Source organism: Haemaphysalis longicornis, unplaced genomic scaffold (assembly GCF_048455015.1).
Source record: "Haemaphysalis longicornis isolate Haplotype H1 unplaced genomic scaffold, Haemaphysalis longicornis Haplotype H1 scaffold_9, whole genome shotgun sequence".
Classification (NCBI taxonomy): Eukaryota; Metazoa; Arthropoda; class Arachnida; order Ixodida; family Ixodidae; genus Haemaphysalis; species Haemaphysalis longicornis.
Window position 1 is genome coordinate 158,821,777 of NW_027526460.1, and position 14,243 is coordinate 158,836,019.

Genomic DNA, 14,243 nt, shown 5'->3' on the forward strand with positions numbered 1-14,243 from the left:
CATATTCACCGACCGGGCCGGACGATGCACCGCTGTCGGAGGCGAGTCGGCTACCTGGGAAGCGTGGCTTCGCTGTAGGCCAGGCCGTCCGAGACGATCACGGTCATTCAAGGCCCGGGAGCACGTTGGAGTCCTCCAGGGCGCGGGTCCCCGATGGTGTGATGAACCGTTGTCAATCACGACGTCCAAACGTAGCTGGTTTGCTTAGGCGCGGCTTCTCTTTTTATAGGCGCGCCGGTGCGGAGAGGGAGAGCACAACACACAACGCGCCCGCCGCCGTGAGCGAATAACTTCCCTCTTCTCCATTCTAGAATGATCGACGCTCTTTAGAACTGGCAAGGCCACCCGTGCCTCCTCGAAAGTACTGGAAGCTTCGACGAAACCCGAGCGGCGGAGGTTTTATTTTTGTTGTTTTCTTGCCGGCGAGCCGGCGGGTGATCATGTTACCGTCTCTTCGTTCGAGAAACTTCCAGCCTTGTCTCGGGTGAATAGAACCGAATGGAATGAATCGGACGACTGTAAGAAGAATTAGGCGCTGTACAATAAAATGAAAAATTTATAAGGTACTTTTAGACGTCGTACGCTCGAGTTTGTGACACAGCCCCCCAGTTTCAAAATATTATGCAATAATATTCCCAAAACTCACAAAGTCGTGCGTACGCGTCGTTCACACTTAGTGAACCAAAGAGGCTGTGCTTACTAACACATAATCGAGTACAGCCCAATGTTCTTCATAAGAATAATGACAGGTACAGAATTTGCGAACAAAACAGCGGTTTGACGCAGATTTCTCAACAAATACACATCCTAGGGACAACTCATAAGTTTAAGAACAATAAAGTTCTAGCATTCGAATTAAACCAGTGCCCATAATAATTGTCTGGCCAGTAGTCACTACACGTGCAAAACGCATCAAAATACAGCGTGCGCTCCAGTGTGAGAGTCTCGTAGTCTCACATACAGTGAGTGTACGTCAGTACACAGCATACAATGCACTGGTACAATTAAATGCATAAGCAACATAACTAATATGTTGTTCACAAACAATAACATGCAACCGTAACGTTCACGAATGCCACCACTAGTAACGCCAACAATACACGGCAAATGTACTGTACAATAGGTAATACGCATAATTACAAACTTCACGTTTGGTACAATATAGAAGTCGCGAATGTAAACGTCAGGCACCACCTTGTGAATATACAACCTAAACATCCTACTCGCGGTACACAATTACAGGTATACCTGGGTTTACACTCTGCTTAGGTAGTCTGCTCCCACATTATCGCTCCCTTTAATATGTTCAACTGTGAACTGGTATTCCTGTAAAAGCAGACTCCAGCGGAGGACTCTACTATTCAGCTGTTTTGCTTGCTGAATGTAACGGAGTGGCTGGTGGTCGGTTTGCACGATAAACGGCCGACCGTACAAGTACGCGTTGAACTTTTGGACTCCCCAAACAAGGGCAAGACATTCTCTTTCAATGGTGCTATAAGAGGCCTCTCGGGGCACAAGTTTCCTGCTGGCGTACGCTATAGGGTGAAGCGTGCCCTCGTAGCGTTGCATGAGCACGGCTCCGAGGCTGGTTTGGGAGGCGTCAGTGCGGAGCACGAATGCCTTAGTGAAGTCTGGGAGTCTAAGTATAGGAGGGCTAGAGATGCGCCGTTTGAGCTCTTGGAAGGCTTCTTCTTGAGCGGTACTCCACTTGACGACGTTGTTTTCCCCTTTTTTGGTGAGTTCGGTTAGCGGTGCGCTGATCTCGGCATAGTTCGGAATAAACTCGCGATAATAGCCTGTTAGGCCGAGGAATGCGCGAACTTGCCGTTTTGTTTTCGGGGCCGGCGCTGTCTGGATCTTTTCCAGGTTCTTTTCCAGCGGTGCTAGTTCTCCTTGCCCAATTCGATGTCCGAGGAAGTCAATCTCTGTTGCCCCGAACTCACACTTGCTTGGGCGTACGGTCAGTCCAGCCGCTTCAATTCTGGTAAAAAGCTCTCGGAGTGATGCAACGTGCTCTTCCCACGTGCTGCTGGCAATTAACACGTCGTCGTAGTAATGATTAACCCCGGGGACACCGTTGACGATTCTCCGCATCAGCTTGGCGAAGACGGCGGGAGCGGTTTTGATTCCGAACGGCATGTAACGGAACTGGTAAAGTCCCGACGTTGTGGAAAAGGCAGTCTTGGGTTTGGACTCCTCCGAAAGAGGAATTTGCCAGTACCCCTTTACAAAGTCCAATTTGGAAAAGTACTTTTTGCCGCCTGCGGCCGCAAATACGGCATCGGCTCGGGGTATTGGTTCTGAATCGGCGACTAGTATGTTGTTGAGTTTTCGGTAGTCTACGACGAACCTATTGGTGTGGTCGGGCTTTTTCACCAGCAACACCGGGGAGTTATACGGAGACACCGATTCTTCTATTATTTCCAGGGTCTTCATGTCCTGAACTTCCTTCTCCATGTTCTCCACCGTAGCAAACGGCAGTGGGTATTGTTTTACGTGAACTGGAGTGTCGGTGGTGAGCTCCAGGTGGCATTCCACCAAATTAGTTTTTCCTGGAACGTTCGAGAAAATCTTAGAATGTTGCTTCAGTTCTGCCTCAATTTGGGCCTTTTGCGTTGTTGTAAGGTGCGGGGAAAGTTTGACGTCAGCGATGCCTTCCGTCTTGACAAATTCCGGAACCGGTATGCTGCTCCCTTCATTAGTTTCAGACACGCCGCATATCGCGTTGCACATTGTCTTTTCGGGGTTGGGTTTCCTTTCTTCGTACTTCTTCAGCAGGTTGGCGTGAAAGATTTTGGGCCCACTGGGTGTCTCGATGACGTAGTCAGCTTCCCCTTTTCTTTCTTTCACCTCGAATGGTCCTTTCCAGTGGAGAAGGAGCTTGTTGTTATCCGTCGGGAGCAGGATTAAGACTTTGTCTCCGGTCTGGAATCGTCAATTCCTCGTCTTTCGGTTGTACAACTTCGCATAACTGGCCCCTGCCTTCTCGAGTTCTTCGTGCGCTACGCGACAGGTTTCTTCCAGCCTGTTACGAAGGTCGAGAACATATTGATACGTAGTTTTGGTCTCCTCATCCAGACTTTCATTACTCCACATCTCCTTAAGGATTGACAGGGGACCTCGGATGTGGCGGCCGTACAGTAGCTCGAAGGGAGAGAATCCGAGGCTTGCTTGCGGCACTTCTCTGTACGCGAAGAGTAGTGGAGCTAGGTAGCGAGCCCAGTCCCGGGGTTTCTCCGCACACATTCGCTTCAACATGAGTTTTAAGGTTCCATTGAACTTTTCAACCATCCCGTTGGCCATCGGGTGGTATGGGCTAGTGTGGAGTTGGCGTACTGAGAGCAGCCGCGCCACTTCCTTCATGAGTTCGGATGTGAAGTTGGTCCCCCGGTCACTCAACACCTCTTTGGGGACTCCCACTCGAGAAAACATCTCGACAAGCGCTTCGGCGACGCGTTCCGTCTCGATGCTTGGCACTGCAATAGCATCCGGGTACCGGGTTGCACAGTCCATCAGCGTGAGGATGAATCGGTTTCCGGCCTTCGACGGTGGGTGGATCGGACCGACGATGTCAATCGCCACTCGGTGGAATGGTGTTTCTATAACCGGCGTCCTTCCCAGGGGTACTCGTGGCACTCTTCCCTTGGGGATCGTTCGTTGGCAAATGTCACACGAAGCGACGAACCTCTTCACGTCTGCTGTGATACCCGGCCAGTAAAAGTCTTCCAGTATCCGGTCCTTCGTTTTCTCCACACCCAAGTGGCCAGCCATGATGCGTCGTGGGCCGTTTTCAGGACGGTTGATCGGCGGCCTATGGGGACGACTAGTTGCCGTACTTCCCGACCGCTCTTCTCGGTGAATCGCCGGTAAAGGAGGTTATCTTCCAGCTTGAACTCGATCTTATGCTTATTCTTCGAGTTTTTCTTCTCCTTGCCGATTCGTGCGAAGCAGGATTTCAAAGAGTGGTCCTTTTCTTGTTCTTCGGCATAACTGCACTCTTCAAGTGGTTCGGACGTCGGCGCAGGAGTCTTTAACGGCTGAAAGCGTCGCGCCTTCTTTTGTGACTGTGCTCGTGTTACCACGGCCGCGACTTCCCCTTTGGCCGAGACATCGGGCTGTGGCTCGTCCATAGCTTGCTGTGTGATCGTGTCTGGGGGTATTTCTTCCTGGGTCGGTGAAGTTATGGGGTCGTCAGGGGCTCTCACTCCGTTGATGTTGCCGAGAATGAGGTCGTACAGCGGCGTCTTCATGCAGAGAGCGTTAACCCTTCCGCTGTAGTATGGAGTCTGTACCTCGATCTGAGCCTCGGGCAAATTCCGAATGGTGTCATCCGCTAAATACACGGGGCTAGTCTCCCCTGTGAGATCTTCATCTCGTACCAGGTCTTTTCGCACGATCACTAGGCTGCATCCTGTGTCACGCAAAACCGAAACATCTTGATCGGCCAACTTTCCCTGAGCAACGGGCATACGCTCCCCTCGGAACTGCGATCCCGTCATAATGACCGCGTTCACGACCGGGATCTTCTTGCCATTCTTGAGTTCTACAAAGCCTTCGCTGATCTCGTCGGGCTTTGGCTGCTTAGGTGGTGCGTAGACGCACGAAACCTGAGGCGGCACTTTGTTGTTACTCCTGCAAACGTCTACCCTGTGTCCGTGGCGCCCGCACTTGAAGCATTTTGGAGCGTTGCTTCCCGCGAAATTGCTCCGGCAGTTATTTGCGTGGTGTCCCAACTTGTTACACAGGTAACACTTGGGCGGGGGCTTCTGACCGGCCGTTTTCTTCTCCGGCTCAACGCGTCCAGAGTCTTCTCTTTTGTCCCTTTTTGCCCTTCCTAGATTGGTGCTTCTCTGCGCCTCAAGGTACTGGTCGGCCAGTTCCAGCATTTCGGAAAGCGACTTCACTCTTCTTTCTTTCAGATACAGAGAAAGACTTGGGTGACACCCATTCAGAAATTACTCTTTTATCAGCAGCTCCCGCAGTGATGCATACTCCTTTCCTATTTCGGCTAGCTCTGTCCAGCGGTCGAAGTAGTGGCTCAGGCGAGCCGCAAATTGCGTGGCGGTTTCGCCATCTGCGGGCGTTTCACTTCTCAACTTCTCTCGGAAGCCATCTACTGTGAAGCGAAACCTTTTCAACAGCGCGGCCTTGACCTTGCTGTAATCAGCGGCGTCCTCTGGGGTCAATCTCCCAAACACGCTCAGTGCTTCGCCGCTTAAACGTGTGCTTAGAGCAGTAGACCATTGGTCCTCCGGCCAGTTTTGGCTTCTGGCTATTCCTTCGAACCGACGAATGTAAGCGTCGAGATCATCTTTTTTTTCGTCAAATGCCACAAGGAGCTTGCTCGGGTTCAGGCGTACGCCGTTATTTTCTTCTCTTATGCTCCGATCGACTGACGTAGAGTCTCTCTCCAAACGCAGTGCCTGGATTTCTGTTTTTAATTTCTCTATCTCATCATTGCGTGCTTTCTCTTCTCGCTCCGCTCTCGCTCGCTCCCTTTCTGCCTCTGCCTGGCGGGCTTTCTCTTCTAGCTCCGCTTTCTCTCGCTCCAACTGAAGTTGTCTCTGAAATTCTTTCTCTCTTTGTCTTTCAGCCCTCTCAGCCTCTTCTCGTGCTACCTGTCTTTCTTCTCGTGCTGCCTGTCTTGCTTTCTCAGCTTTCTCGTTTTCTTCCTTTTCTTTCTGCGCGACCCATTTTCGTAATTCGGCCCCTGACAGGCCCAGCTGACAGCCCAACGCTACTATTTTCTCTAAATCCATGATTGCAAATGTATCGCAATCTAGCCACAATACTCTAGCCTCTAGCTAGGTATATCTACACAGAGAAAGTGAGCAAGAGCACCAACTTATAAGGATAGTAGCAACCTATGCCAAAAAAAGTTCTAGGCTCTTTCTCCTCCCTACCGCTCACATCAGATGTCCTGTCGCGGACGCCAGAAATTGTCACCCGCTTCCTTAAATTAGGGTGCACTGTCAGAAGATATGGGGAGTCGACTCAAGAGAGCCAACAAACCCCACCGAATCTACAGGGCACAGGTGACAAAGGAGGTGGCCGTCTGATGTGCGGCTTTCGCCGACTAGAGCGGCAAGAATGAGCAAGAGCCTTGAACGACAAAACAACACAAAGACTTATATTTAGACAGGCAAGTCACAAATACAAGCACGAGGTAGCAGATCGATAATGACAGACAACTTAGATGGAGTTAAAATACAAGAAACAGTCCAATTATACAAATATGATACAAACAGGAGCGTTAACAAATGAAGATTACGAATCGGAGCAGTTAACTAAAAGAAAATGAACAGTTCGATGCATATGAGAGACAGAGTCCCAGCATATTCACCGACCGGGCCGGACGATGCACCGCTGTCGGAGGCGAGTCGGCTACCTGGGAAGCGTGGCTTCGCTGTAGGCCAGGCCGTCCGAGACGATCACGGTCATTCAAGGCCCGGGAGCACGTTGGAGTCCTCCAGGGCGCGGGTCGCCGATGGTGTGATGAACCGTTGTCAATCACGACGTCCAAACGTAGCTGGTTTGCTTAGGCGCGGCTTCTCTTTTTATAGGCGCGCCGGTGCGGAGAGGGAGAGCACAACACACAACGCGCCCGCCGCCGTGAGCGAATAACTTCCCTCTTCTCCATTCTAGAATGATCGACGCTCTTTAGAACTGGCAAGTAGAGCACTGCACGGGCCTGATTTTAAGGCCCGAGCACGACCCGAGCCCGCTTTGTGAAGCCCGAGCCCGACCCGGGCCCGTAACGCCAAGCCCGGGCCAGGCCCGGGCCCGGGCATTCATAAGTGAGCCTAGACCGGGCCCGGCCCGGGCCCATCATCTCAAGCCCAGGCCCAGCCCGGGCCCGTCGTCTCAAGCCCAGGCCCGGCCCGGGCCCGTCGTCTCAAGCCCACGCCCAGCCCGGGCACGGTCTTTTTTCTAGCCTACAGAGGGCCCGCATGTATGTGACCAGGCCTGGTTTTAGACGTTGAAGAAAATTAGTTTATTATATTTGGTCGAGTATCTTCGTAGCGGGAAATCAGACGGAGCATCTAGTCTGTACAAGCACGCCCTGAATTGTAACGCAAAAAAAAGGGTTGAAAAGTACACGTAGTTTAGCTCACACCGTCTGCAGTTCACGCCACATGGGCGTAATAATAGCTCGTATTTTTACACGAGAGACACCATCACCTTTGATGGCCAGACTCTTGGCAACTTCATGTGGTTGTTTCGGTCACAAGTTGTTATTAATGGAATTTCTTGCACTCCATTTGAATCCACGCGTATGTGCGTGCGTTGAAATATTTTCCCTGGAGTGGTTGTTAAGCGGTGGTGCTTCTCTAGCACGCGAGTTTGATTTCCAGCCACGGCAGCCGCATTAAGATTGGTTCGGCATCTAAAACACACGTACATAGACATAGGTGCACAGCTTTAGGGTGGCTTAATTAATTCCTTCCCCTCTAGGGCATTCCTTGTAACCGTATCTTTGATATATTATACACCAAAAAAATTTCCCCGCATTTCCCCGAGGGGAAGAATGTGCAAGTGCGAATGCAGGAGTTGAATTTGCGCGGTTCGGTAATGTTCGCGAAAGAGAGATCACACACACACACCCAACTACAAAGAAAGAGAGATGCATTTATTCACAGACACCTATTTGTGTTGTCGTTGTACTTGATTGCTAGAGCGGATCTCAGCTTTGAAATTTCGTGTCAGTACTCCTTTAAGCGGGTGCATTAGCCCTTCTCACGCCCGATTCCTGGCCAATCCCCCACGTGGGTATGTGCCATGCACAGATACCTATTTGTGTTGTCGTTGTACTTGATTGCTAGAGCGGATCTCAGCTTTGAAATTTCGTGTCAGTACTCCTTTAAGCGGGTGCATTAGCCTTCTCACGCCCGATTCCTGGCCAATCCCCCACGTGGGTATGTGCCATGTCAGCGGCCAGGCAGCGCGCGCCCATCTCCCCCCATTGCCAAGGAAGACGAGGAGCGCGCGCACCCGCAGCTGTTGCTATGTGGACGGACGGCGGTCACCGGAATTCAGGGTCGCTTATAAAGTGCATTCGCACTTAATATAAAATCTTGATGCAGCACATGAAATGTCATTAAAGTTACAGTATAGTGACTATCAGCCCTAGCAAAACACGTTTTGAAAACAATGTGTACAACTAACACCAAGAAGCGCGTAAAAGTATACTCAGAATATTCAATTTTATGCCCTTTTCTACACTTCACGTCGGAACTATTAACGGCCGGGCCTATGAATTCAAGCCCGAGCCCGGCCCGGGCCCGTGGCGTCGAGCCCGAGTCCGGACCGGGCCCGCGGCACTGAGCCCGAGCCCAGCCCGCGCCCGAGGCACTGAGCCCAGGCCCGGCCCGGGCCCGCCGATAATCGACTTCGGGCGGCCCGGCCCGGCCCGCGGGCCGGGTCGGGCCCGGGCTTTCGGGCCGGCCCGGGCCCGTGCAGTGCTCTACTGGCAAGGCCACCCGTGCCTCCTCGAAAGTACTGGAAGCTTCGACGAAACCCGAGCGGCGGAGGTTTTATTTTTGTTGTTTTCTTGCCGGCGAGCCGGCGGGTGATCATGTTACCGTCTCTTCGTTCGAGAAACTTCCAGCCTTGTCTCGGGCGAATAGAACCGAATGGAATGAATCGGACGACTGTAAGAAGAATTAGGCGCTGTACAATAAAATGAAAAATTTATAAGGTACTTTTAGACGTCGTACGCTCGAGTTTGTGACAGTCAACAACGTTCTGATACCACATCAGCACGGCTTTTTCTCGGGTCGATCGACGGTTACAAATCTTGCAAGCTTCATGACTCAGGTTTCGGCTGCAGTTTGTGAAAAAGGCCAGTTTGATGTTATCTATTTTGACCTCAGTAAGGCGTTTGATGTAGTGAACCATAAATTATTAATTAACAAGCTTACTATGTCTGGTGTTGATGCAAGCCTTGTTGCCTTGTTGTCCAACTATCTCCTTGACCGGTCCTTTTACGTAGATGTAAACTTCAAAAGGTCTAGTGTTTACACTGCAACGAGTGGTGTACCTCAGGGTTCTGGGCTGGGTCCACTATTGTTTTCTATCTTTATCACTGATGTGTCAACAGTGTTAACAAAATCTTCATTTCTTCTTTATGCTGATGATGTCAAACTATTTAGGCACATTAGCAGTTTTCAGGACTGTTGTGCCTTGCAGAGGGATGTGTCGGAATTATCGGTCTGGTGCAGCAAAAACTGCCGAATTTTAAATCCAGCTAAAACAAAGGTTGTCACGTACAGCCGGAAAACCCATGGTCTACTGTTTTCCTACAGTATAGAGGGAGCTCCTTTGCAAAGGGTTGAGGAGATTAGGGACCTCGGAGTTCTTTTCGACAGTACCCTCTCTTTTTCTTCTCATATTAGGCTCGTCACCCGGCGAGCGCTCCGAAGTCTTGGAAATGTGTGTCGGATTACAAAGAAATTCTCTTCTCCAGATCCATTTCTAATGCTATACAATGCAATATGTATCCCCCAGTTAGAATATGCTTCTGTTGCCTGGAACGGCATCTCCAAATCTAGTAGTGAATTAATAGAACGTGTGCAGAAGAAGTTTTTATCCATATTTAAGCACCGTCATCACAATCCCAGTTTTCTTCCTGATTCTGACTTACCCATAGTTACTTCCATGCCTTCCTTGACCTGCGGACGTATGCGTGCAGACCTTACATTTCTTCACAAAATTGTTCATGGTGACCTTTCTTGCGCGGACCTGCTTAACTGTTTAGAGTTTAGTGTTCCACAGAGGCCCACCAGGTCGCATCGCCCTTTCTTGACCGCTGCGCGCAACTCCAATCATTCTCCTGTGTGCAGAATACAGAATTGCTACAACCGCTTCTCTGAACGCCTTGACATCTTTCAAAGCTCCTTTACAATTTACCGTACTGCGCTGTTGAACACAGTATGTTAAACATCTATGATATCTCTGTCGTTCGTTTTTCTTTGTATTATTGCTGAAATTTGGTTTCTCTGCAGTCCTGTTTAACCAATATAGTTGCCTGTTTTTGAAACTGTTTACTTATCATGCTTGTCTTATCATTTGTCTCCATACTCTTGTCATTGTTTTTGTCGTCTTACTGTCAAACATTGTTCTCTGCTTGTTGTGTATTCATTACAATAAGCTGAGCCACAAAGGCATCTTTTTTCTTTTTTACCTGTACCCAGGCTCCGCCTGTGCTTTATTTTTGTTATTTTCGCTACTTCAATATGTGTGTGTCTTGTCGCTTGTTTGTTTCTTGCAATATGTTTCTTGTATTTTGTTTTCATGTAACTATCCGTGCGCCAGCACTCAGGCCTCTGGCTGTTCCTGGGCACGTAAATAAACATGATTGATTGATTGATTGATTGATTGATTGATTGATTGATTATTATTATTATTATTATTATTATTATTATTGGCCGCATGATGGCCGCATGATGGCCGCATCATGGCCGCATGATGGCGCCCAGTAAGGACAAGTGCCTCCTTTGCTGCCTCGCTTTCTTCGGCAGGCAGGAGTTTTTTCGATGTTCTGCGTGTAAACGCCGTGCGCACGGAAAGTGCATTGTTCTTCCGGACGAGGAACTGCAGCGTTTGATCTCCGGTGAGCAGCCGTTCGTCTGCAATCTGTGTGTGGCTGCGGCGTCACCCGCTAGGCCTAGCGACCCCGGTGACCAAGCCAGCGAAGACGGTGAGCCAGCGAACATCCCGGCCAAACGAGTGGCGTCCCCTGTCGGAGCAAGCTTCAACCCTTCGGCGGACCTACGCGCAGAGGTAGCTGCGTTGAAGAATCTCCTGTCCGAAGCCTGCGCCAGCCTCTCTTTTCTCGGGGATGTTGTCACCGAGCTGCGCGAGGAAAACCGGCTTCTTCGACGGGATAATGTGGCTGGGCTTGCCCAGCAGGCTGCAATCGTCGCTTCCCTGCGCGAGGAGGTTCGCTGCCTGCGAGGGGAGCTCGCGCGTCCCCCGCCTTCTCCGCCTGCTTCCCCGAAGCCTGCTAATCCTTTCATGCCGCCGGTGACGTCACCGCAGTCTGGTATCCCTACGAGGTCGTCGTTCGCCGAAGCCGCCGCCGGTGCAGCTGGTGAATGTGCCCCCTTCCTGTCCTCTACCACCGCTTCGCCGTTCGTTGACCGCCCCAGCAGTCAACCTGCTACGGCCTTGAGCACTTTGGTTTCCCCTTCGGTCCACCCTCTGCCCCCGCCTCCTAGGTCCGACACTGCGTTTAATGGCCCGCCGACGAACTTGCAGAAGAAAAGGAGCCCTCCCCGCGTGGGTGCGTCGGAAGCTTCTCAGTTGGTTGTGGTACACCGACCACCCAGCTCCAGGGCCATCTTTGTTTCAAAACTGTCGGCTAACACCACATCTGCTCAACTGTTGGCCCACTTGTCAACTGTGCAAGTTACGCCATTGTCGTGCAAACGCCTTAGGACCAAGTACGACTCCTATTCTTCTTTTTGCGTAACTGTTAACGAGGAGTGTTTTAGGCGCCTGAGCGACCCGTCTATGTGGCCAAAAGGCTGCCTTTTCAAGCCGTTTCAAGGCAAGGTCCATCCCGGTATGCTGCACAGCTCTGAAATAACTGAAAATGATCAGTAAGTACGAGAGTTTCGACATATACTATCAAAACACTCGAGGTCTACGAACTAAGTCCTCTGAATTTATTAGTAATATTGTATGCTCTAAATTTTCTGCTGTTGTCATTACTGAAACCTGGCTTTCCGATGATATCTCGTCATCCGACTATTTCCCTTCTAACTATCAAATCTTTAGAAGCGACAGAAAATTAACTGGACCTAAACAAAAAGGTGGCGGGGTTCTCGTTGCCGTTGATCATTCAGTGCAGTGCATGCGGCGTGCTGACCTCGAGACCCTAGACGAATCAGTCTGGCTTGAGGTAGGCCTCACGAAGGGCGAGAAGCTACTCATCGGTGCATTCTATATATCCCCGGATGTATTACCTTCTGAATTTAATCGAACACTCACATCCATAGAAAATGTCTCAAATGCACACTCCAACCATAAGCTCATCATACTTGGAGACTTCAACACCCCAGGTATTCGCTGGAACAGTCTTTCCTTTGAGCACAAAAACCATTATGCAGCGCAGAAATGCAGCATGCTGTTAGATTTTCAGTCGTTCACCTCCATGCAGCAGTTTTCCCGCATAGAAAACTCTTGTGGTAATGTTCTAGATGTGTGCTTCTCAAACTTAAAAAACGTACAAGTGTGTGCCTCCGAAATATCCCTTGTGCACCCCGACAAGTTTCACCCCCTCTTATTGTCTCTGTCTCGGTCGCGACCCAGCATCGCTCTGGCGGTGTTGACAATTGTTCAGTCCCGCGATATGCTTTCAAGCGTGGAGATTATGCTGGGCTGTATCACTTTTATTCATCTGCTGAATGGTCTAGTGTTTTGGATGTCAATGATGTTGACGAACAGGTTCGACGTTTTACCGAAATAGTCAGAAGTGGCATGGAAAAGTATATTCCCTGTTATAAGCCTGTTCCTTCCAAATTTCCCCACTGGTTTTCTAAAGAACTTCGAAGTTCGCTTAAACTTAAGGATAGCGCCCACAAAAAGGCCAAGCGTTCTGGGCTTGACAAGTGGAAAGCGGAGTTTAGTCGGTATCGCTCACTTTGTAAAATCCTCTACCGGCGTGACCACCAGCTCTATATAGAATCGTTAGAGGCTGCTGCGTCTCAGAAACCGGCTGAATTCTGGAGGTATGTACGCGGCCGTTCTAAGGCGTCTAAAGAACACGTTAGCCTGCTTAATTCCGATGGTGAAGAGGTTGAGGATGTTGCCACCAGTTTTGCTCAGTACTTTCATTCTGTCTTTCAACTGCCAGATGGCAACGACGAACGCCTATCGTTTAATAACTCTAATTTTAACACACTTAGGTTCGATGAAAAAATTGTCAATGATAGCCTTCAACGGATGAAACCATCATTTTCCTGTGGTGCAGATGGAATTCCAGCAGCCCTCATGAAGGCTTATGGGAACATTTTTGTGCCTGTCTTAACTTCCGTTTATAATAACTGCTTACTTTTAGGTAAATTTCCTCGTGCATGGAAGATCGCTCGAATTTTTCCAATATTTAAGTCTGGTGATAAGTCAGCCGTTTCTAACTATCGCCCGATCTCACTCCTTTGTGTGGCCTCAAAACTCTTTGAGTCAGCTCTGCACAAAGTTCTTGCTGCTTGCGTCAAGAACGTTGTGATACCAAATCAGCACGGCTTTTTCTCGGGTCGATCGACGGTCACAAATCTTGCAAGCTTTATGACACAGGCTTCGGCTGCAGTTTGTGAAAACGGCCAGTTGGACGTTATTTATTTTGACCTCAGTAAGGCGTTTGATGTGGTGAACCATCAGTTATTAATTAACAAGCTTGCTAAGTCCGGTGTAGACGCAAGCCTTGTTGCCTTGTTGTCCAACTATCTCCTTGACCGGTCCTTTTATGTAGATGTTAACTACAAAAAGTCTAGTGTTTACCCTGCAACAAGTGGTGTACCCCAGGGTTCCGTGCTGGGTCCATTATTGTTTTCTGTCTTTATCAATGATGTTTCAACAGTGTTAACCAACTCTTCTTTTCTTCTCTATGCTGATGATGTCAAACTATTTAGGCACATTAGCGGTGTTCAGGACTGCTGTGCCTTGCAGAGGGATGTGTCGGAATTATCGGTCTGGTGCAGGAAAAACTGCCTAATTTTAAACCCCACTAAAACAAAGGTTGTCACCTACAGCCGAAAACCCACCGTCTGCTGTTTTCCTACAGTATTGAGGGAGCTCCTCTGCAAAGGGTTGAGGAGATTAGGGACCTAGGGGTGCTTTTCGACAGTACCCTCTCTTTTTCTCCTCATATTAGGCTCATCACCCGGCGAGCACTCCGAAGCCTTGGAAATGTGTGTCGGATTACAAAGGAATTCTCTTCTCCAGATCCATTTCTAATGCTATACAATGCAATATGTATACCACAGTTAGAATATGCTTCTGTTGCCTGGAACGGCATTTCCAAATCTAGTAGTGAATTAATAGAACGTGTGCAGAAGAAGTTTTTATCCATATTTAAGCACCGTCATCACAATCACAGTTTTCATCCTGATTCTGACTTATCCATAGTCCCTTCCATCCCTTCCTTGAACTGCAGACGTATGCGTGCAGACCTTACATTTCTTCACAAAATTGTTCATGGTGACCTTTCTTGCGCAGACCTGCTTAACTGTTTAGAGTTT

General features: G+C 49.5%; 1 pseudogene; it reads right to left on the minus strand.

Annotated features, from left to right (window-relative positions):
- The window catches only part of LOC144153515 (uncharacterized), a 44,293-nt pseudogene that overhangs the window by 18,948 nt on the left and 11,102 nt on the right, over positions 1 to 14,243 (minus strand).